We start from the raw sequence: 23573 nt of genomic DNA, 5'->3' as shown, positions 1-23573 counted from the left end.
ACAACCACAGCCCAACATTGATTAAGCAGCTGCTATGGGGCTAACTGCTGCCGTTTCGACCCGCACCACAACATCGTTGCAGGATTATTTATCTAAATGTACGTGTGGTAGCAGTAGGTTACACATCAGATGCAATGTACTCCTAAGTGAATCGGAGACAACTGTAGTGTGGCTCTGGCCAGTTCCTTCAAATCGGCAGTTGACCCTTCTCATTGGCTTCCTGATGGTCCTGGAGCGTTATCTGGGCCTCCATAAACTTTACCACCTCGTCCAGATCCGTAAAAAAGTACAGTTTGCCAAAGAACCGGAATCTCAGGCGGGCATAAACCAGCATTGCGTACTGGATGCCACAGACCCTGAGGATTTTCTTAACTCTGATAAATTGATGTCTCTCGTTCTGAACCGACATTGAAAAATCAGGTGAAATCTGTATTGTCTGGGAGCCCACACGTAGCTGTTTTTTTTTTAATTTTTTTTTTTTTTTCTGGCGAGGCGCAGACTACCATTGTCGCAGTAGCTCACGATTTGTGCGATGATGGGGCAGGGGAAATCTCCTGATTTTGGTTTGGGGGCCCGCTCTACAGCAAAGAAGGGGAAAAGTGTAGGTGCTTCAAGTAGATCCTTAGTAGATTTTCTATGGCCTACTCCATGCCCCCAGATAGTACATCCTCGGTTACCCCAATATTTTTTCTCCTGGAACGCAATGCAAGGTCATCGCATTAGGTTTTCACAACTTCCATTTCCTTTTCCAGGTTTCCCACTGTATTTTGGAGGCCCTGCACAGTATCCTCTGTCGCACCGATCCTTGTCTCTGCTTCAGGGACACACACTGCTTCTTTAGCAAGCTGTGACCTCATTGATGCCAAGTTGGCCGTTATATTGTCCAATTTCTTGTGGACTGCTGCGAAGCCCTTAGCCATGGCTTCGGTCATGTGAGTGAGATCCCGCCGGGGGAGTCGTGCAAGATTGCACCTGATCCAAATGGGGGCTAGTTGAGCGTCTGGGGTCCTGCCGGGAGGCAGCCTTAGCAAATTTGTCCATGGACCCGTCTTCTTCCCAGTGCCTGCGGTCATCAGTATAGCAGCGTCAAATAGGTTCCTGGATTGTTGCCCGCCCCTCCATGTGCCCCTCAAAAGTTTAGTTTGGGGCATTAAGTATGTTCGAATATCGCAGGGCAAGGGGGGCATCCCAGGACGGCCCGCCACCTAGTTCACTAGGTACTGGAGCCCAGTTCTCAAAATGGAGCACATGCAAGGGTCACAGGATGTCTGGGAGCTGCAGGCGGATCACTATAGGCCAGGGCAGGCACTGGACTTCGGTTTTGCCCAGGAAGTTGGAAGCATGCCGCAGCGTGCCCCCAGGGGGCACTCTGGGCCTCTAACTCAATCGATAGTTGTGTTTGGATACAGGAGTGAGAAGAAGTCCGGGTCGGGGCCAGCGCCAGCAGTCCACCTGGTCTGGGGTGCAGGATCAAAAGGAGGTGCTCAGGTGATTTCAAGTGGTGGGCCTCATCACGGAGTATGCAGATTTTCAGGTTGGGCACTCGCGTGCGTACAGTTGCCACAGGGCCTGGGATCCAGAAGAGCATGCCGCTCACATCCGTGACCACAGATGCAGAGCGTGGGTATTTTCGTCGTGTAGTAAGCTCTGGCTCTGCCCTTTGGGGTCAGTGGCCGGTGCTCTAGCAAAGAGGGCTGGGCACTTGCTGCATGTGACGGTAGAAGCGTAGAGGTGTATCCGCTTCTCGGGTCAGTGGGCAGCAGTTATGGCTGTGTGCTTTTTCAGTATCCGCTCTCTGTGCCGCAATGTGTGGTGTTACCTCACTCATTATTTCCCCCTATCCAAATAAACAACATAAAATCAGTTACCGAAATGACAATTTAAGTGTTGAGTGTAAAATACCCAAAGAGACAAAGTGTGATCAAACACTGTATGTAAAAAGAGGGTGGTGGTGGTGGGGTAGGATAGGGAAATACATACAAGGTGGCCAGTGCAAAATAGAATTACTTAAAAGTAAAAAGCTCTCGTTGAGACACTTAGACAAGAAATTATGAGTGTCTATCATGTGGGTGAGGTGTCATTATTTGGTCTTTTCAGGGCTCCAGAAGAGTGGAGTTCACAGTTGGCAGCTCTAAGCCATGCCATTTCAAATAAACCTGATGATTTCATGGTGCTAGGAAAGTGTACAGTTCCTCATTAGTATTGTGCCGATTCGGTTGCTTACTCTCTAAGTCTAGAATACAGCATTTTTACTGGAGCATCCACGCCCTGTCCCCTCCCCGCGGACCAATTTTTATTACATGGATCCCAAAGAAGGAAAAACTTTCCATATTACTGTGATGGAAATCCGTGAAGTGTTTGGCCATGGGGTAACTGGGGTCTTTGTGTAGAATGGTTTGAACATGCTGTTGAATTCTAATCTTTAATTTGCACTTTGTGTTTCCGATGTACCATTTCTGGCAACCACAAGTCTGCATATTCCGTTTTGCATGTTATTTTGTTTGGAATTACCACGATTTTATCCGTCACAGGGTGTTTTAATGATGAGCAGTTTTTAGCATACTTGCACACATTACATCTTGTACATTTGCAGAAACCCTTTGTTTGGCTAGTGCGCCAGGTGCTCATACTATTGTCGTCTTTTTTTTAGCCATGAAGGTCTGCATCAGTATGTCCTTAAAGGAACAATTCCTTCTAAAACTGATGGCTGGGTTTCTGTTCAAACTGACTATAAGGTCCCGGTCTGCCAACAATATTTTCCAATGTCTTTGCAGTATTTGCCTTATCATGCGCGATTGATTATCAAATGTAAGAATCATCCAGGTGGTGTCTTTCTTCATATCATGATTGGGCTGCTGCAGGGAACCTGTCAACAAGCTTTGTCTATCCTGTGCTCTTTTCTTTTAAAAATGCTCTCTATCACTTTTTTAGGAGATGCTTGTTTCTCAAAACCTTGTGCTGTTCTCCTGCTCTCTGAATCTTATGTCCCCAATGTTGTACTGTTTCGTTGAATCCTTATGAATTCGCCATATGGGACACTCCATATTAACCTCTTTGGGTGTCCGCTTGTCGCATGGAGTGGGTTGTTGGATCCTGTCTTTCTATGCTCTTCGCACGTTAATGTCTTATCCACCACCCTGAGATTCACATCCAAAAAAGTGATGAATGATCGACTGTGTGTCTCTGTAAATCTGAGATTATGGCTGTTCGAATTCATATGTGCAAAAAATTTGAGCCATCCTGCTGCCGTGCCCTTCCAGATAACAAACAAATCTTCTATAGAACGTAGCCAGAGTACTATATTGTCAGTGTTTATTTGATTTTCTTCTGACCAAACTTCACACTCCTCCCAGGCTCCCATCATTAGGTTGGCGTAGAAGGGTGCAAATGGGGTGCTCATGGCCGGTCCCTGGACTTGTCGAAAAAATTCTTAACTAAAGAGAAAAATGTTGTTTGTCAGGCAGAGAGCTATCATTTGTAACACCATTTCTGTATGTTCGAGATTATGAAGGGACCTGGTATTAAGATGGTGCTGACAAGCCCATTTGCCAAATGTATGCCCTATTGATTTATAGAGGGATACCACATCCAAGGTTGGCATCATATATTCTGGTTCCCATGGTATGTCATTGATGTGTATTAGAAAGTCTGTTGTATTCCTAACATACGATGGAGGGGAGGTGACAAATGGGAATAAAATCTCTTCGATATATTTGGGCATATTCTCAAACACTGAACCGATCAAAGAAACGATTGGCCTTCCCGGGGGTTTCTGCATGGTCTTATGAACCTTCGGGAGGAAATAAATCGTCGGTGTGATGGAGTTCGGCGTCAACAAAAACTTGTAGTTATCCTCTGTCAGACTTCCTCTCTGTTCCCATTCATCCAGAAACACTTTCAACTTGCATTCCAATGTCTTAGTTGGATTTGCATCTACTCTCTCATACCCTTTCTTGTCGTTTAGTTGCTTATATGACTCAGTTATATAGTCTGTACGATTCATTAAGACTATATTTCTTCCCTTGTCTGAGGGTTTGATAATGCAACTTGGAAGATCACGCAGTTCCTCTAGTGCAATCTTGTCGTTTCTTGACATTCTTTCCTTATTCTTACATATTTCTTCTTTCGCAGAGCTTTTAGATCTTCAATAACAAGGTTTTGAAATGCCTCAATGCTGCTTCCTGTATTTGCGATTGGATTGAATCTGGATTTTTGTTTTAATTGGCTTTTAGAGGTCCAACCTGTTCTTGTATACAATTCTTCCAGATTGACTGACTCCTGATCTGTGTCCACATCTAATCCCTTTTCCAATGCAATGAGGTCCGATAGGATTTCCAATTCACCTATCTGGATATCGGTTCTACCTGTTGCTTTTCTAATTGGTTGCAGCACCTGTGTGTTAGTGGCGAAGAATTTCTTGAGGCTTATTTTCCGTATAAACTGATCAAAGTCTATTCTAGTTTGAACGTAGTCATTGTTCGCTGTCGGGCAGAAGTTAAGGCCCAGGCTTAGTATTTTTTGTTGATTCGTGGTCAGAACATGATCTGATAAGTTGATAATTTTAAAGTTATTATTCTCCATGTCTGAGCACGTTTCATTTATTTGCCAGAGCGCAGTGATCTGCCCGGGGTATAGTTTGTGGCACCTGCTGCCCCTCGACCCACTCCTTGTTTATTTCGGCCACCTTGGATCCTGCCCCGGTTTGATTTCCTCCTCTTGATTATTTTTTTTGTTCTGCCGTCTTTTTGTAGCGGATGCATTTCGTCTAACAAATTTTAAACTAATGCTTGGTTCCTCATTTTCACTGCCGGTGATGTCCGACTCAGAAGCTGAGGATTTGTCACTTATATCCTCTTCATTTGCATTAGTTGATGTTAGAGGTTTGTCAATGGGTAGTTTTCTGGGGTTGGTCAAAGCTTCGAGCAAAGGTATACTCTTCCCATCTCATAGTCTTCTTTATCTCGTAAAAACCTTTTCTGTTTTCGGTTTAAAGGATAGTTCCGGGACTTTTTTTTTATTGTTCCTATGGTTCGGCCATGTGTTTTTAAGCATAAATCGGTAGATCGTAGAAAACTTTCCTATGGACCTTACCCGACTTTTCGTCCATTAACGCACTCGAAATCAGCCGCCATTTTCTGATGATCCTATCATTTCCCCCCATCGCCCTGGCTCACCTGCTTTTGCGGCACTAAATCAAATCCCCCGCCCCTGAGCCTGACATCAGCAGACGCATACCGCCCATTTCCCAACGCCAAAGCACGTTTCGTGTCAACAATCGCTGCGCCTCAGCTAATGAAGTGTCGCCATGGAAATGGCAGGACGCCTCTTTCCTCAATAAGTATAAACACACCGTTTCACAACACACAGCAGCAGATTTTCGATTCCATTCCTCTCTCTGTGTTACTTTGAGTATTCTGTGACTCGTTTCTGTGCTCTGGTCAGCTACCTTCGCCGCTTCTAGGCCTTTTGAACACCTGTACCATCTCTGTAAATTATTTTACTTTCTTTACCACACAATGGCTACAATAATGCCGTATATGTACGAGCCCGAGTACACCGAGGAGGAACTACTGGAAAGGCAAGCACGCGGAAACGATGGGGATTCGGACGGCAGTTGGGAGGACCAGTCAACGGATGAAGAGCCTGGACCATGTCGCATGGACGGCGTCTCCACCTGGTGCACGTGCAATCGGTGCGAGCTAATGCCAACTGTGGAGGAGAACTGCTGCTGCCGTGAAAATTCCGGGTGCTTGGCCTACATTTCGGAAGGCGAGCCAAGTCCGCAATGCATCACCGAGCTGCCAGAGTTCAGGGAAGCCTGCCTCTCACGGACCGTGTTGAGGATGATGATGGTGCTTATGCACGAACTTCGCGGCACTGTTCGTCCGCGTAATCCGAGTAACGAGTAAGTATACTCTGGTTGTGATGTCAGTGATGCCACTACTATGTCATGGTCGTCTCCCACATATAAAATTACATCTACATATCATTCGAATGCATGTAAATTGGTTCCATATTGTGCATTTTCTAGATAGAATTTTTTTCAAAGCAGAATGACATTTTTTACCTGAATCGACAGTGATAAGAAAGTTTTGTCATTTTAATACAGTTTGCATCTTTCATTTTCACAGGTGGTACAGGCTGGTGGCCTATCGTTGCTTCACTTGGTGGCTTCATGGGAGGCTCGGACACCGCGTTCGGAGAGTAATACCTGCCTGTGCGGTACTTGCCATTAGACAACATTTCCCCAGCGACAGTGGACAATACCGCAGATTTTCCCTGGATGTGCTGCAACCGGAACTTTACAATGTGTAATGTTTATTATTTATGTTCAATTGAAATTAAGATCTAAAATAAAACCCAACATATATTTTAACAATGGTTGTTTTGATTTTTTAAATGAATCTAGTGTGTCTCCATTGAATAGTCTTCCTGTGCCTTGTCTTGTCACACCACATGTCTCCGGCCAGCATCCTCCCTCACGCTGGCCGCCCACCTTCAATCCACATAACCGTTGAACCCATATGCAGCAGACATACATATGTTATTTTTCGGGTTGGCATCAAGCCTCCCGGCCTTGCCTCCTCCCCCAAAAATACTTAACACACCACTTTGTTCAAGCGTTGGCAATAAAAGGAAGGCCGTTGGATTTTATTGATACAAAACATGGTTATAGGTAAATAATCAATATGGTTGATCATAATAAATCATCCTTTTGGGCACCGGGTACAGAGATGACCCCCTCTGGCCCGTGCCGCCTTGCCACCACAGGCCAGCCTGCTGCTGATTAACTGCCTAGGCATCCAGGGTCTCCAGGGTGAACTGCACCCATATATTCTCCTGGGAGGCTGAGGTATTTATAAACTCACCCCCCTGCCTTCCATGTACTAGATCCTTCAGCCTGCCTCTTACATGCAGTGAGATGGCCTCTCCTTGGTGAGGCCCTGCGGCAAACGAGTCTTGTCTGCACGACCAGCGCCCTAATCCACACCCCGCCCCGCCCTATCAAAGGCAGTTCGCACCGGGGTACTTGCGCTGCCAAGTGGAGCTGTCAGGGAGCGATAAAGGCCAAGAGGTGCCAAAGACCATGTACACTTCAAAGCGGTCTATAGAGCATGGGTTGTTGTTCCCATGTCTACCTCCAGACCCCGTGTCTCCTGCCAAGCATCCCCCCTCACGCTGGACGGCCCCCTGCAATCCACATAAGTGTCTCCATTCACGAGTCTTCCTGTGTCTTGTCTGCACGACCACCGCCCCTATCCACCCCCCGCCCTATCAAAGGCAGTTCGCACCGGGGTACTTGTGCTGGCAAGTGGAGCTGTCAGGGAGCGATAAAGGCCAAGAGGTGCCAAAGACCATGTACACTTCAAAGCGGTCTATAGAGCATGGGTTGTTGTTCCCATGTCTACCTCCAGACCCCGTGTCTCCTGCCAAGCATCCCCCCCTCACGCTGGACGGCCCCCTGCAAACCGCATAATGCCACGACATATACACGTCATTCATTCACAAACACACCCCTGTTTCGAATTCTTTATAACCCACTTCATATTTCTAATGAGCACTTCTTTGCGCTTTGCTAGTCAACCCGTGAAGGTGCTGGTTATCTGCTCTTCGTCTCTGTGAACTTCCGTGAACACTTCGAGGAAACTCCTCAGTTTGCAACCTGTGAACTGCTCCCTGTTCTACGACAAGAAACTACTCTGATCCCTGCATCTAACTGTTTGTTCGTCAAGGTAAGTCCATGTACCATAATCATTTTGCGTCCAATTTCTTTTCGTTCAAGACAGTACATGCAAGGAACTAGTCACATGTTCTGAGTTTACATTGGTATTCATAGAGAATTGTTGATCTTTACTTTTCAGAACTTTCCACAATGCCTGCCTGTTCCATTGGCGGTTGCCCTTCGAAGACACATAATAAATCTGAAGGTATTATAATGCATGTTTTCCCTAAGACAATAGATCAGATAAGAGAATGGGTCCGATATTGCGGATATCCACCGTCTGAGCTTGAAAGTAGAGTCCTAGAAGTCTTTGCGGACAAGAGGGGTGATCGATACCGCATCTGCAGCAGGCACTTTAGCTCAGACATGTACTCCACATCATTGCTAATAAAGAACAACACACCGCGAGCGAGGCGAAAATTGCTCTCAACCGCTATTCCCACTTTATTCGTCCACATCCCTCCGCTGGTTGGTCAAGTTTACGTATTTATCTCTCGGCCTTGCGGTAGTGTGTAGCATTAGCTAACAATAATTTCCCCATTTATGTATCCACTCAATATGAAGGCGGAAGATTCTCCATCCGTGTCGTTATTGCAGTCATCAGCCACTTCAAGCGCCTATCGCGTAATCTTACTTGGCTATTCTGCCACTGACTTGTTTTAGGCATGTAAATCAATAGTTTTAATTTATCGTGTAATTATTTTACCTAATGGTACACCCTTGTACTCATCCTCTAGTCTTTGTTTTCAGTTATAATTATTGTTATCCAAAATAATGCAAGTACTGTCTTTCAGGGAGATGCTGAGGAGTCCAACGTATTGACGACTACCAATGATGTCACTCAGATGCTCGAGGTACGTTTCCGGACAGTTCCATCGATGGAGATCATCAGATCTTGCATTCTTGTAGCGTGATTGTTACACACAATGTTTCTTTCGTTTTTAGCCATTGATATGTCCTTCTGTCGTCGCCCGCCTATGTGTCTTCTTTTTTCAATATTGTGTTCATTACTAATGAAAGTCCTATGTTTCAGGGAGTCGATGGAGCATTAGTCCAAGAGGAAGGGGGAGCATGCAGTTACGGGTCGGCGCAACAGCTTGCAGAAGTGTGCACCGCAGTTACATCGTCCCTTGATGTTCTTATGCATTTCGAGGTATGGATACTGACAGTTCGATCAAGCGAAATCATATGACGTGATTACATCCGCTATACTTCCTTCTTTATTAACGCAAGTACTATGTTTCAGGGAGATGACGGACCTTCTTCTACAAGAACATCACCCCTAGTAGTTGATGCAGATCTCTGGGTGGTGACACTTCCAACGATCGAGCAAATCGAATCATATTTACATATCCATTATTTATTTTAGACAACTGATCATTTGTGCAGGTCTATTAAGATGAGCCGTTGACGCCTGCACAAACTTTATGTTCTTTTTATCAAAATAGAAAACCATACTAATGCAATTACTGTGTTTCAGGGAGTCACTGAAGCATCATCTTCAATAATATCATCAATGGAAGTCTATGAGGAGCCCGAGGTATGGATCTTGACAGTTCCATCTAACTAGATCAACAATGCGTGAATAATTGTCGTTTGAATGTTCTACACAAAGCGTTCATTCGTGTTTTGCTATTGAGATGTACGTGGGTATTGGTCCCCAAGTACATTTTGTGTTTTCGATATTATTATACATACTAATGAAAGTTCTATGTTTCAGGGAGTCGATGGAGCGTCAGTGCGTGATGGATGTGCTTATCATGAAAATATAGTCGTTGCAGCGCAAGAGGAAGTGGAGACATGCACACACGAGTCGGAGCAACAGCGTCCTGATGTTGAAGTTCGAGGCAAGAAAGTTTCAAAGAAAAGAAAGCAAAAGAAGGTTAGTGTCCTGGTCACTATAATGTTGTTTTTCACTGTTAATAGTTCAATACTGTAAGTTGTGTTTAAACTGAACATCCCTTTTCCAATCTGTCCTCTAGTTGCGAGTGGGTGTACGAACTAGATCTACACAGACAGTGAAGCGAACGAGAGATGTTGCTTGTCAAACCTTTTGGCAGGGACTTGAGACTGGAGATGCATCGTGCCAATGGGAAGAATATGAAGTGATTGACAACGGAGCTATACCACCACCAGCCATTGATAGTGAATGTCCTCCTGGTAGTTCGGATGCAGTCGGAGATCAATTCACAGAATCCACACCCGCAAAAACTAAGACCGCGAGAAAGTTGAAGAAATTGTGTTATTCACCCATCGCCGGAGAAGGAACAGATGTTGCAATGGAAGAGAATGAAGTGGACTACAATGAAACACCATCAATATCACTGAACATAGCGGAAGACGATATCAGAGATTCTACCTTTCATGTGAGTGACATGTCCTCAACGTTACAGGCCGAACCAGCTGGGATGCAGAGTGACAGTATAAGGAAAGAGGCCAAATTCATTGTATTCGATAGTTGTTTGATTGATATTATTATTCGGTTGAAATGTGGGCATTCGGTAGGTGGGGAAGTATGTGGGGAGCCATTGATTAATGTGACTCGTGCAATTCGAGGCACTAACCTTAAAATACATGCCACCTGTACAAAATATCATCCTTTCTCATGGTCTGCACAACCCATGCTGGGACAACTGCCAGCAGGCAATCTACTTTGTGCAGCGGCTGCACTTTTTAGTGGTTCAAGTTTTAAAAAATTAGAGTCTTTCTTTCAGTTTGTGGGAATCCATTTCTTTGCGAAAACTCAGTTCTACAAATACCAAACCGATTATCTATTTCCAGCCATTAGCGAAGCTTGGAGAATGGAAAAAATGTCTATTGATAGTACATTCGCGGGCAAACGGTTCAGGCTAGCCGGTGATGGACAGTGCGACAGCCCAGGATTTTCAGCCAAGTACTGCACCTACCACTTTCAGGACATGGAAAGTAAGAAAATTGTGAGTTCGGTGGTCGTGCAGGTGTCACAAAGTACATCCTCAGTGGCCATGGAGAAAGTTGGCTTTGTAGCATCATTGCAAGAACTACAATCGCGGGGAATGGTGATCGACCTGATAGCCACGGACAGACACGTTTCAATTGCCAAGACAATGAGAGAAGAGTACAAAAATATAAATCACCAATTTGACGTTTGGCATCTTGCAAAAACAATCAATAAAAAAATGTCTGCTGCAGGTAAAAAAAAAGAAATGCAAGGTATTTCACAGTGGTCCAAGTCAATCAGCAACCATCTTTGGTGGAGCTCAAAAACATGTGGAGGGTCGTTGGAAATTCTACTGGAAAAATGGCGGTCAGTAATGTTACACTGTACCAACGTTCACCGTTGGAACACAAACCAACATTTCCACAATTGTGAACATGGCCATTTGTCCACAGAGGAGGCACGGAAGAAGAAGTGGTTGATTCCTTCATCACCCACTCACAAAGCCATTGAAAAGATTGTATTTGATAAAACTATAACAAGAGATTTGAGGGGACTCACGGAATTCTGCCACACAGGAGATTTGGAGGTTTTCCACAATATGTGCCTAAAGTACAGGCCAAAACGATTGCATTTTGGCATGGAGGGCATGATAAATCGGACTCTTCTAGCGGTCTTGGCACATAACCATAATGTTGGCCGTCAACAAAGTAGGACGACCGGAACTTTAGGGACACTTCGCTACAATAAGGCATTCACTAAAAGAAGTAAACAATGGGTGATCAAACCAGTGTTTGAGGATATGCAATATGAGTTTATTGAGAGACTTATTGTTGATGTCCTAGATAGGCACATAAATGGAGTTGTGAACGAACCTGTGCAGGGGACAACTGCATTGCCACCCAACATTGCCTCTGTTCCATGTCCACCTAAAGAAGAGCTCATTGAGAAATACACATCACGGTTTAAATGATTGTAATTTGATTGTCTGTTCTCTCGAGTCTCCTCATGTCGCAGGCCCATTGAATATGTGTATCTATGTAATATGTAAATAAGTGATTGCTCAGTGTACATGCAATGTGTCTATCCAACCAAACAGTAATATAAATCATTTTTCAAAAAATATAGAATGTCTCCGTATTTATGGTTCTCTGGGGCTGCAAAGATGGAAATGCAAAGATGGAGTGTAAATTTCAAGTCCTGTGAGATGGCCTTACACTGAATGTAGCTAACTAGGAATGTGTGCTCGTTCAAAGTGAAGGTCAGCTGCTTTGATTTTTTGCTCGGGTGCTGGAATGGCCCACGACTCAGTATAAGGTTCTATTGTTATTTGACCTTGACAGGCCGGGACCATCCCGAAAGACTTCTTTTTGGGGGTGTGGGGCAATACCGTAAGAAACGATAATGAATATAATTTCAGAAACGAAAGCCATTTCATGTTCGTTCATTAGAAGAAATAACGTCGGCATAGAAGGAGTGGTATTTCGGGGCTGCCCTACGCACAGGCACAATGGAAAATGCAAATATAATGTAAGTAACTCTTTAGATGAGTTTATACCGCAATTTAATTACTATACAGTAGCTTTAAAGACGGGTTAAGTTGTACTTGTTCGTTCTGTGTGGCATATTGTTTTGTACCGCGCACTATCTTGTGGAGAACCATCTCCTTTTACGGAAGCACCTCAAAACCTTCCTCTTTGCTTCTGCTTTCTCTCTCCCTCTCCCCTGCTACAACTGGTCCACTGTCTGCGACCTCGGTCCTGGGCCCTTCCACTCTCCACCTGCACTGCCTCCCTGTCAACCCCTGCACTGGGGGACTGTCTCAGTATCCTACAGCCCCCCCTTGACGTATAATACCCAGTTGCACTGTCCTAGCTATGAAATAATTTCCCGACCTAATATATAAAATGAATAATTTTAATAAAGATCTGATGGTGAGACTAATTTCATTTTTTATGTTTGTCAAACAGGTACATCATCCATTATTGTCTGTGTCACGAGTACCAGACACCGGCGGATGGGTTTTTCAACCGCCAGTTGCTTCTCCGCGTAAACAACGTTAACACCCTGACCATTTTATGGGACGATCGCCAAGTACAAGTATGCCCTTACGCGGTACTAACGGCTAGATGCAACATACATACCGTTGTGGTGGCCTAGTGCCTCGTTGTTGGAACAGCCATGCGATTATCAGTGCGACCGCTGAATATTCAAATCGCTGAATATTCTCAAAACATTTGATGTCAAATAAATGTACTTTGCCAAATGTACAATCTTGCCGTTTGCTTTTAAACCACAGTTTCATATTCCGAATTGTGGCGCTGTATTGTGAGATGATCTAAGACCCTGTCTACAGCAAAGGAACATTGTGTGCCCCAAAAACGAACTTTTTGGAACGTGTGCAAATAAAAATGCAAATCGCTGAATATTCTCAAAACATTTGATGTCAAATAAATGTACTTTGCCAAATGTACAATCTTGCCGTTTGCTTTTAAACCACAGTTTCATATTCCGAATTGTGGCGCTGTATTGTGAGATGATCTAAGACCCTGTGTACAGCAAAGGAACATCGTGTGCCTCAAAAACGAACTTTTTGGAACGTGAGCAAATAAAAATGCAAATCGCTGAATATTCTCAAAACATTTGATGTCAAATAAATGTACTTTACCAAATTTACAATCTTGCGGTTTAATTTAAAAGTACAGTTTCCTATTCCCAATTGTGGCGCGCTGTGTTGTGTGAGCTCATCTGTGTTGATTTCCTGGTTCTGTGTGGAGTCGCGTAGAAGACGCCTGGGCGCGTTTGCCTACGCAGCTCAGTCACGTCACGGATAGAGGCGGGGAATATGAATGTTTTGATCAAGTCTGTTTCAGGGGCGGGGGATTTGATTTAGTGCCGCAAAAGCAGGTGAGCCAGGGCGATGGGGGGAAATGATAGGATTATCAGAAAATGGCGGCTGATTTCGAGTGCGTTAATGGACGAAAAGTCGGGTAAGGTCCATAGGAATGTTTTCTACGATCTACCGATTTATGCTTAAAAACACATGGCCGAACCATAGGAACAATAAAAAAAAAGTCCCGGAACTATCCTTTAATTTCTTCATATTCACCAAAATTCTTCTGTTTTTCAACTTCCACCCCTTTTCGCTTCCTGAAATTGATTTCAGTTTTTCTTCCACCTCACTGATTTTTTTTCTAGTATTTTGGCCCAGTCATTAACTGCATATTTCACGAATAGTTCTAAGAATGTCGTTGAACAGCCATGTGTGGCTTCGCTCCATTCTTTCAGCATCAAGGGGTCTTGCTCTTCAAAGGAGGGGTTGATGAGTATCCTCAAGCCCTGTGGGATCCTCCCAACATCGATATAGTTATTTAGGGAGTGCTCCTCCCACCATTTGATAACTTCTTTGCATTGCAATTTTCCCAGCTCCTTTAATAACCCCACTGTCATTCTGTAATTCTGCGGTGATGCCGGGCACATCCTTTGACTTAGTTTTAGTGTCTCATTGAATAGGGTGATCGCTTGTGCTTTCCTTTTTGCCTCCCTGCTTACCTTGGAGTTACCATGTTGTGTTTTTTTTATCAGAAGTGTAATTTGGATCCTGGTTCAAACAATATACTTCTGTTCAACAGTACTTATTCTACTTCAGAAGCATTTAACTCGACCACAATGCTTCGATACACTCTGTAACCGCTGTGAACTCCTGCAGGGTAGCGTTGCATTCATTAAGTTAAAAGATTCATATCATGGCAATCTGACACATAGGTGACGCAGCGTAAGTACTTACCCAGCTCCGTTTCCACGATCGTTCTCCAACGGTTGAGTCCGCGTTGCTGTGGGTTTTCCTTGTGCGCTTTGTCATCTGCTATGTCATATTTGCCTCCATTGTACGCTGCCCGGGCTGCATCAGAACTGTTGTTGATTCCAAACGTGAACTGCCGTGCGCCCTGTTGCACTACGTCACCGGTGCCTGCTCTGTCACGCAACAGTGTGTCACTATAGTCTTTACACTGAACTCTCATCAGTGGGGTGAGCCGCACTCTCCGTAGTTGCAAATGAAGGTCAGGATCCACTGTTAATTCTGAAACATTCTTCCTTTATTCGTTTTCAAGTTTCAGAAACACGAACAAAATTGGCAAAATATAAAGGTTTTACAACATCAAAATTCTGATGCTCCCATGGTGTGGCAAAAAATAGCCTGGTGTTGATGCGTTGCGTGTCTTACTTGCCGCTTGTTCACAACCAACTACCCATTTTCCCAGTGCTCATTAAAATATCCAGTAAATCCCACATGTGAAGATAGAAAGAGACTATTATTTTGCCTGGACCATTCTTTATTGATGAATAGTTTTTTCACAGTGGTTATTCATGTTAGTATTTTACCATTGTAAACGTACGACATCACTCCTTACATGTTGTGTTTCTACATGGTCGTTAAAATGCTAAGTATATTACCATAAATCCAATGGTTTTTACTGAATAGTTTTTTCAGATTTATGTTTTACTATTGCAGACCCACATTTCCACTCCTTATGTTGTGTTTATACATGGTCGTTAAAGTGTTTGTTGCATTGCTGTCAGTCCAATGTTGATCAGATGATGCCATATCCATGCTCAGTGCCTAATCTAGCATAAAGTAATCATCACGTTTCCTTATTCATACCTACCCCTCACATTCTGTCATGTACATTAGACGGGCAAAGGTGCACAGTGCTGTTTATAAGGTGCATAGTGCATAATTCTATAGCAGCATTTTGTTTTCATTTAAATAAGACCAGAGTAAAAACGCATGTAAAGAACGACATTTGTAAAGTGCATAGTGCCTAGTTGCTAGCGGCAATTTCTCCATGTAAACATTTCGACTATCCAGTGCATCTGAATTTTTTTGCAAAGTTTGGTGAGGTTTGGTCTGGGAGGGGAAATTTATAGGAGGGGTCCCAAAATTTATTTTTTTTCCCCATGGACTGAATGGGGGAAAAACTTTGCGCACGCCTACAGCCCAAACTGCTGGACGGATTTTCACCAAATTTGCGGCAGGAGCAGCGGCTTGGTCCCGAAAGCGTGCTTTTGTAAATTTGGTGAAAATCCGTCCAGGAGTTTTTTTTAAAACTATCAAAAAGTAGGTCTAAAAAAATTTTGTGATATCTATGTCCGCTCTGCGGACACACTTCCATGTTCGCTCCGTGGGCAAGATATCGATTGGCTAATCGGTCTCTTCATGTGCGCGGACATGTGACGCGTTGGCTGATTGGATGGCGAAGAGCATGAAGTGCATCAGATTGTTCCGATGCGCCCGCCATCTTGGATCCATGTTTTGGTGTCCGCGGACATCGCCGCAAAAACATATTAAAAAACACAGCATTGCACTTGTTAAACCTATCAAATACTGTCTGGGGAGGTGAGGGTTGATGAGGATGGGATGGTATATGGCAGCAAGAAGCAAAAAAACTGTTTTTTTCCCCCCACAAAGTCATATGGTACATTTGGAGGTGTTCCACAATATAATGTACGTAAAGTACAGGCAAAGGACTAATGTGTCTGTTGAAATGTATTTAAAATAATAATGGAGTCTGTCATTTGAGGCAGCCACCTGCAGTGTCTGCAAACAGCGGCCCTGCACGTGTATGAGAATAACAGTTCTCATGGATGTGGTGAGCCATGTTGTTGCAAAATGAGAATGTATTTAGATTCTGAGTGAAGGTCCCCAACTTTGAATTTTTGGTTGTGAGCTAAGGAAGCCCACGCTAGGGACACAAAGTATAAGGTTCAATTGTTTTTTGACCTTGAGAGAAAGGGACCATTCCGCAAGGAATGCAATGAGAGGAGGTTTGTAATAATGAAAATTTGATGAGGTTATGCATTCCAAAAGTGTGTAAGGAACATGTAAATTCAGTTCATGAAGAATCTTTGGTGCGAGCGCAGTGAGCGTTATGGTCTGACTTAGGCCAAATAATGGAAATGGTGAATATAATGTAAGTTTGATTTTGACGATTGTATACCGGAACGAGCTTTAACTTATTATTATCTGAAGATTAATTTTGGGTTATATTCTATTAGTTTGTTCTGTGTTGCTTATTGCAATGTACCGCAAGTACTATCTTTGTGTGTAGTTGTCTTTTTTACGTGGTTATGGGGAGTGCAGGATTGAGGTGCATGTAGACTATCACTAGGTTCACCCAGGTTCAACGATATTTCATTAAAATGTCATGTATGACCATATCGAATTGTGTATCAGTTTCCACGTTGTTTTCTCTTTCTTGAGATTGTTTGATGTGTGTGCTAATAGTTAGTTTAAACTCTTTGGTGAATTAAAAAGTGAATAGATACATTGTAATAAAGTTCGGGTATTGATGCACATTTTCTGTTATGTTTTTGAAATGGCTACATCCTGCCTTTCTGCGATTGTCACAGATTCCAGATGCCAACTGACGGCTTCTTTAATCGGCAGCTGCACATAGTTGTCAACGCCTGGATCACAGTGACTGTTTTTTGAGACGATCGCCCAGGGCCAATGTGCTCGTAGGCTGTACTAGCGATTAGGAGTAACATAACTTCCTTTACGGTGGTCTAGGCCCAAGTTGATGCAGAAGCCCTGGAATTCACTGTGCGACCCAAGCGGTTCTTTTATCGAAAACTAACACTTTGTGTACGGAAAAAGAACGTGTGCCTCACGATTAACATTTTGGATCACGAGCAAAGAAACAAATTTGCAATTTGATTTGAAAATGGCAAAAGTCGGAGTGTTTATTGTGAAATGAAAGTACTTTACAAATTCTACAGTGTTATTGTTTTCTTTTAAAGTACGGTTTAATATTCTGAATTGTGCTGTTAGTCGATGTGTGTTGATTTTCAGGTTCTTCGTCACGTCTCGTAGGTGATTATGGGCGCGTTTGGCCACGCTGAAGAGGAACGTCACCGATAAAGATGTAGAATATCACTAGGGTTGATGATGTGAGGTTCAGGGGCGGGGCATATGATTTAGTGACGTCAGGGCAGTTTACCTTAGGCAGATGCAGCAATGGATAAGAATAGCACAAGATGGAGGCGCCCTGCTGCCAGATTTCGTATGTTTTTAAAAGAGGAAAAGTGAGTGAATTGGAAATGTTTGCGATAGATCAACTTATACATGGCCGAACCCTCGGCACAATATTTTCTGAGCATTGCGCTTGTGAAACTTATGAAATAATGTTTGGGGAGGTGAAGGGTGATGATTATGGGTGGGATATTTCTGACGTGAATTCGAATGTGTTTACAAAATTTGGTTGGATTTTGTGCAGAGCTTATGATGATTGTATGTGCTTTCATCTGACAGTTTTGAAAAAATAAAACGTGGGTGGATTTCCAGCAAACTTGCGTAAGGCGCACTGGCAAGGATCTAAAAGGTTTTTGCAAATGTGGCAGCGTTTTCTTATTTGACAAGTGTCATAATGTAGTTAAAAAAAAAAAAAAAAAGCTGTATAGCTTTAGTAACTGAGGGGTAGGCTGTGGCCATGGGCAGTGGCCAGAATGTCCGTGTCATGGAATAAGGTCATGATCCGGACAATGTGGCTACTTGCCATGACCAGAAGGGACAAAACATAGGATTGAAGTGGCCATGTCCTCCTGGGACTGGCTTTGTGGTAAAGTTATACGAAATTAGGATAGATTTGAAAGGGAAGAAAAATGTGCTTGTGGTAGTATGGTCATAGGGTTTTCTTTTTGCCTTTTGCCGGCTGCCATGGAAAGCGAAGAGGGGCCCTGTATGGAACCACTGCCTTCCCTTTCCATGGTGGCCATCTTTGTGTAGGATGAAAAATCCTCTTGTTTAGTACCACAGGTTACTGCTTTTGGAACCTAGGCTGCTAATGGCCTTCTTCCCCCCATTTCAGGGGCTGGAATGGGGGGGTAATGATCCAGAGACCTCGTTATCCACCCTCGCTTTGCTTGGGCTGATAACTTGGGCGCTGGGCCAGTATCCACCGTTCCAGTCCCTGGAACGGAGGATTAACGCCCCAATATTCCCTTTATCATAACACAAAATGCAAATGGAAATGTTGGAAAATCTTATTGAGTCTATGTACTTTACTGAGAAATATAAAGGAGATGGAGTCTATGGATTTTTTTATTTTAGTTCTATTTTTTAACTGTGAAAGGTGGTTCCTAAAGGACCATTTTTTAAATTTTTTTTTATTTTTTTGGATGGATTTTTTTGGGCAGGAGAGCTTAGAACGAAAGGTAGGGAGGGAAATGAGGGAAGAGGCACCAAACACTAATATGGAGGGGCAGGTGGACAGGGGAAAATGTTGCACGTGTGTTATTTCTAAGGTAGGGGGCAGTGTTTCTCATGCTTCTGATACAGCAGTGGTGGTTTTTCTTGGGGAGGAGGGATGGCCTTAGCTGATGCCATTTTAAGATAAATAGCAGTTTTGGTAAAAGTATGTACTGTGTACTAGGTTGTTAATGGATGAGTAGGAATAGGTGTTGGAGCTGTGCAAGGGAAATTTTGAAGTTGAAAGTTCCTAGATCAGTAGAAAATGCAGTTCCAAACTGTCCGCGAAGTACAGATTTTATTGTGAAGTGCGTACGGGTTCTCGGACACGTCATCATGCTGCGTGCCAGAATATGGTCATGTGGCAATCTCTGGAAGGTCTGCAATGAAGTCGGATGTTCGTAGACATTATGGTTAAGTTGCGCTGCTAAAAACCTATGAAATTCAGTAAAAAAACTTCATTAAAGGGACGTTATGGTTCCAAGTAAAACCGAAAAACACCTGAAATTCGCCAGTTATGGTAAGCTAAGCAACCATAACTCGCGCCACCACCGTGCACTGCTAAGACTAACACCCAGGACATCATTGATGACATCACTGATGACATCACAAATGCATTTACTTTTCATGAAAAGTGTGTACAAGGGATTCTTATTATAATGTTGACAAAAGTGTCAAGAATCATTTGGAATAAATATCATGAGCTACTTAGTACATTAAGCAATGCATTGATATAAATAGCATTCTATTAAGTTCTATCCAGTATACTAAGCTACTCATGTGGAAACATAGGCATTGTGTGCAGCATACATGATGGAGGTGCAATATTCATAATCTTGCCATGTTGAATAGTGAAATAACTAGTGAATAGTGAAATAACTGCTTTCTTATTAGAGTTTTGTGTTCCGTGAAACATGTAATAAGTAGCTAATAAAACCCACTTACTACATAATTGCATTATTACAGACAAAACACACAGACAACAACACATACAAATGAGTATATATAGGGAAAGTGAAGGAAGCAAAAAAGCAGCAGTAGTAGCAGAAAGTGTTCATAATCTAACTGATTATCTTTATGAACAGAAATGATGGCTCTGTTTCAAAGCTGCTACTTACCCTATGTATATGTATCACATGTTGTGACTGGACCCTAAGGAAAGTAGTGTGAGTACAATACATACAAATAAGAGCATATACAGGGAAAGTACAGTAATAAAAAAACAGAACGATCATAAAGTGCTGATATCCCTACTGATTATCTTCATGCACAGAAAGGATTGCTGTCTTTCAAGCCTGTGTCTTACCCTATGTATATGTTTCATATGATGTGACTGGACCCTAAGAGAATTACTGTAAGAACATACTTGAAGGATAAGTCTACGAATATAGTACCTTTTCAATTTTTAGTTCCTGACTGTTACTGAAGAAAACCATGTGGCCTAGATATGTCAGTAAAGGAAAAAAGGGGGAGCCAGACATGTGATGTCATCAATGACATTTGTGATGTCATCTTTGATGTCCTGGGTGTTAGTCTTAGCAGCGCACGGTGGTGGCGCGAGTTATGGTTGCTTAGCTTACCATAAGTGACAAATTGAAGGGGTTTTTCGGTTTTACTGGGAAAAATAACGTCCCTTTTAACAAAGTTTTTTTTACTGAATTTCATAGGTTTTTTAGTCCAACTTAACCATGACGCCCCCTTAACAACATTTTTTATTGATATATATAATATTCCCATTAACAATTCAAAGACGGGTTCACAATTCGTTTGTGTCTTATGTCAGTATACAATAAATCTTAGAAGCAGACCTCCATTAGCGTAATGCGGCTGTCTTTACCAGACCCAGTGCAAGCTTTGAGAGAGGCAGTGCATTTAACATATGCTTATACTAAAAGGTATTTTATCATTTAAATATGGCCGACTGCATAATCAAGCTAAGAATTGCTCCGCACATGTTGACATTCTATATGTAATCGTAGAGTAACATTTTGTCCATCTGTTTCCTATACTTACGTGATGAAGCGGTTGGAATAACGCGAAACACGTCATTATTTTACCAGGTTTCTTTTTCTCCAAGGCACATTTACCCATAAAGATATTTCCTGTGGCCTGGATTTGCAGTGATGACTTCTTTTTGCTGAAGGGACACCTGATCCCCAGCTGCTCCCTGGAGTGCATTCTACTTTGTATGAAGGTTTTTAGAAATATATATATGAGCAATTTTTTTTTTTTCCAAAGAACTGAAATGCATGTCCCAAAAGATGTGATATCTGGGTCCGCGGAGCGGACCCAATTCCCTGTTCGCTCCACGGACAGAAGTGTCATTGGCTGGCAGTACGGCGTGCTGTTGGAGAAATGTGGACGTGGCTGGTGGAAAGTGTGGTGTGCAGTGTTGGGGACAATTCTCAAATGTGTTCATTCCCTCCACCCTAGAGACCCCCAGTAACTTTGCTGGATTTTGAGGACTTGATTTTTTATCTGGTGAGTGTGACCCTTTCCCCCCCCCCCCCCACACTCTCGTATTTTAATGTGACTTTATACGCTGTTTCTCTTTGGTTGTGGAGTCTAACCAACTCCATAGGCATGATCTTTTATTGTGCCACAAAGCACTTTTAGTGCAGTGCCACAGGGAAGTCTTCCAGATTTCCCAAGGTTTAAATACCTTCTTCGCGATGAACTACTGTTTCCGAGGGCAGTAAAGGGAAATCGGCTTTACTTCGCATTGTACTTGCTAGACCCAGCACACCCTATCTTTCAATAGAGTGCTGGAGGGGTTGCTTTGTATCCCCTGTGTCTAAATGTTCATGTAACATTTTTTTATGTTACCCTTTCCTCAGTTGTCTGGCTGGTGGCAGTATTTTCGTTTTGAACTACCTAGGTTTACATTTACTGCGACCGTTCGCAGACCCGGTAATGTTAACCACAGGAGCCATCTTTTTGAAGATGGTGTCCAGCCATCTTTGCTAAGATGGTGCCCGGTCTGCTTTTTTCGCTTTGTGGAAAGGTCCTTATAGAGTTTCTCTGCGTGCCAAACCAGGTTTGGTCTCTTTGTTCTGAGAGAAACCTGCTGTCGCTTGAGTGTCTGGGGTAGGCAGGAAGTGAGGGAGGTGCCCGAAATCTCCCTTGTGCTTAGTCTCATAGGAGACACAAATGCACTCTGTGGTATTGTATTGTTTATTTATAGAGCACACCGGGCCGTTAAGCAACTGGGCGCTTGCCAGAAATAGAGTCTTAGGTTATAGGTACATAGATATTTTACATTTCTTATGTTACACAATCACATATCAAGCAATTCTTATGTTAGTGTCATCTGACTTACAAATAAGATATGTTTCACATATTTTACATTAAATATACAGGATATTAAGTACAGTTGAGGCTTTTAGCAGTCGTTGGTGTGAAGCCAGAGTTTGACGTTAGCTTTGAACACGTGGAAGGAAGGAGTAGCTCTAAGTGAGTTCCAGAGATGAGCTGCTAGTACTGGGAATCTGGACCCTCCAGTTCTTTTCAGTTTAAAGTTGGAGATTTTGATACTATTTGAATGGGCCTTTCTGATGGGACGTTCGGAAGTGTACTTTGTGAATTTCTCTGTGAGGTATGCAGGTTCTTTATTGTTTGGGCAGTTGTGTGTAATGTTTAGAGTTTTAAGTTTGATACGGTCATTGATGGCCAGCCAGTTGACAGAACAGCTTTAGGAATTCCTAAAGGGCAACACATATCTGACCAAAGAGCCAAGAGCATTGTTCTGCAGGGTTTGGAGTGTGTTGGTGTTGTGTTTACTGGTGCCTAGGTACAGTGCATTGCAGTAGTCTAATTTGGAGAGGATGAGGGCACGCGCTATGGTGGTACAGCTGTCTGTGGACAGGTATGGTTTGCAGGCATGAATAAGTTTGCAGGTGTAGCTAGTTGCTGAGGCTGTAGCAGTTACTTGCTTGTCGAGGGTGAGGGCTGAATCTAAGTAGAATACTAAGGTTTTAACTTCCTTGGCTACCTTGATTTTGATGCCATCAATAGTGATGGAGTTGTATAAGTGGGATAATTTCTTAAGTTTACTGGTAGACCCAATGATTAAGAGCTCGGTCTTGTCGTCGTCAAGACATAGGCCATGTGTGGCCATCCAGGTTTGGATTATTTGGTAGATTTTGTTTGAGGCTGGTGTCCTTGTCATAGTCTCCTTGGATTGGGATAAGAATCTGAGTGTCATCAGCGTAGTTGGTATATGAAACCCCTAGTTTGTCCAATATGTCAAAGAGAGGCTTTGTAAAAAATATTGTACAAAGTGGGGGAACACACATGACCCTTGAGGGACTCCATAGGTGATGGGGACTGGATCCGCTGCTGAAGTAGGTGAGAAGACTCTTATGGTTCTCTTATCTAGGAATGAGTTTATCCATGCTGTGGCTTTTGTGGAGAAGTTGGCAGCCGATTTGAGGTGGTTACAGAGAACCTTGTGATCTACCAGGTCGAAAGCGACTGATGGCTCTAGGAGTAGGAGAATAGAGATGTCTCCTATCTTTACGCTCGTCTAGTTGGTTTTTAAGATCAAGGAGAGCCGTTTCGGTTCCATGTCTAGGTCTAAATCCTGATTGTCTTGTCCCTAGTAGATTATTAATCTCCAGGTAAGATTGGATCTGTAGATAAGCAGCTTTATCTACGATTTTGAGGAGGAACGGGACAGTTATGGG

General features: G+C 43.1%; 1 protein-coding gene across 2 annotated transcripts in view; it reads left to right on the top strand.

Moving 5' to 3' along the window:
• The window catches only part of TRAIP (TRAF interacting protein), a 535773-nt gene that overhangs the window by 89100 nt on the left and 423100 nt on the right, over nt 1-23573 (top strand). The window lies entirely within an intron of this gene.

This window comes from Ambystoma mexicanum, chromosome 2p, assembly GCF_040938575.1.
Source record: "Ambystoma mexicanum isolate Mex_15411 chromosome 2p, UKY_AmexF1_1, whole genome shotgun sequence".
Classification (NCBI taxonomy): domain Eukaryota; kingdom Metazoa; phylum Chordata; class Amphibia; order Caudata; family Ambystomatidae; genus Ambystoma; species Ambystoma mexicanum.
Note: the sequence above shows the minus strand (reverse complement) of the source record. Positions and strands in the feature narration are given on the sequence as shown.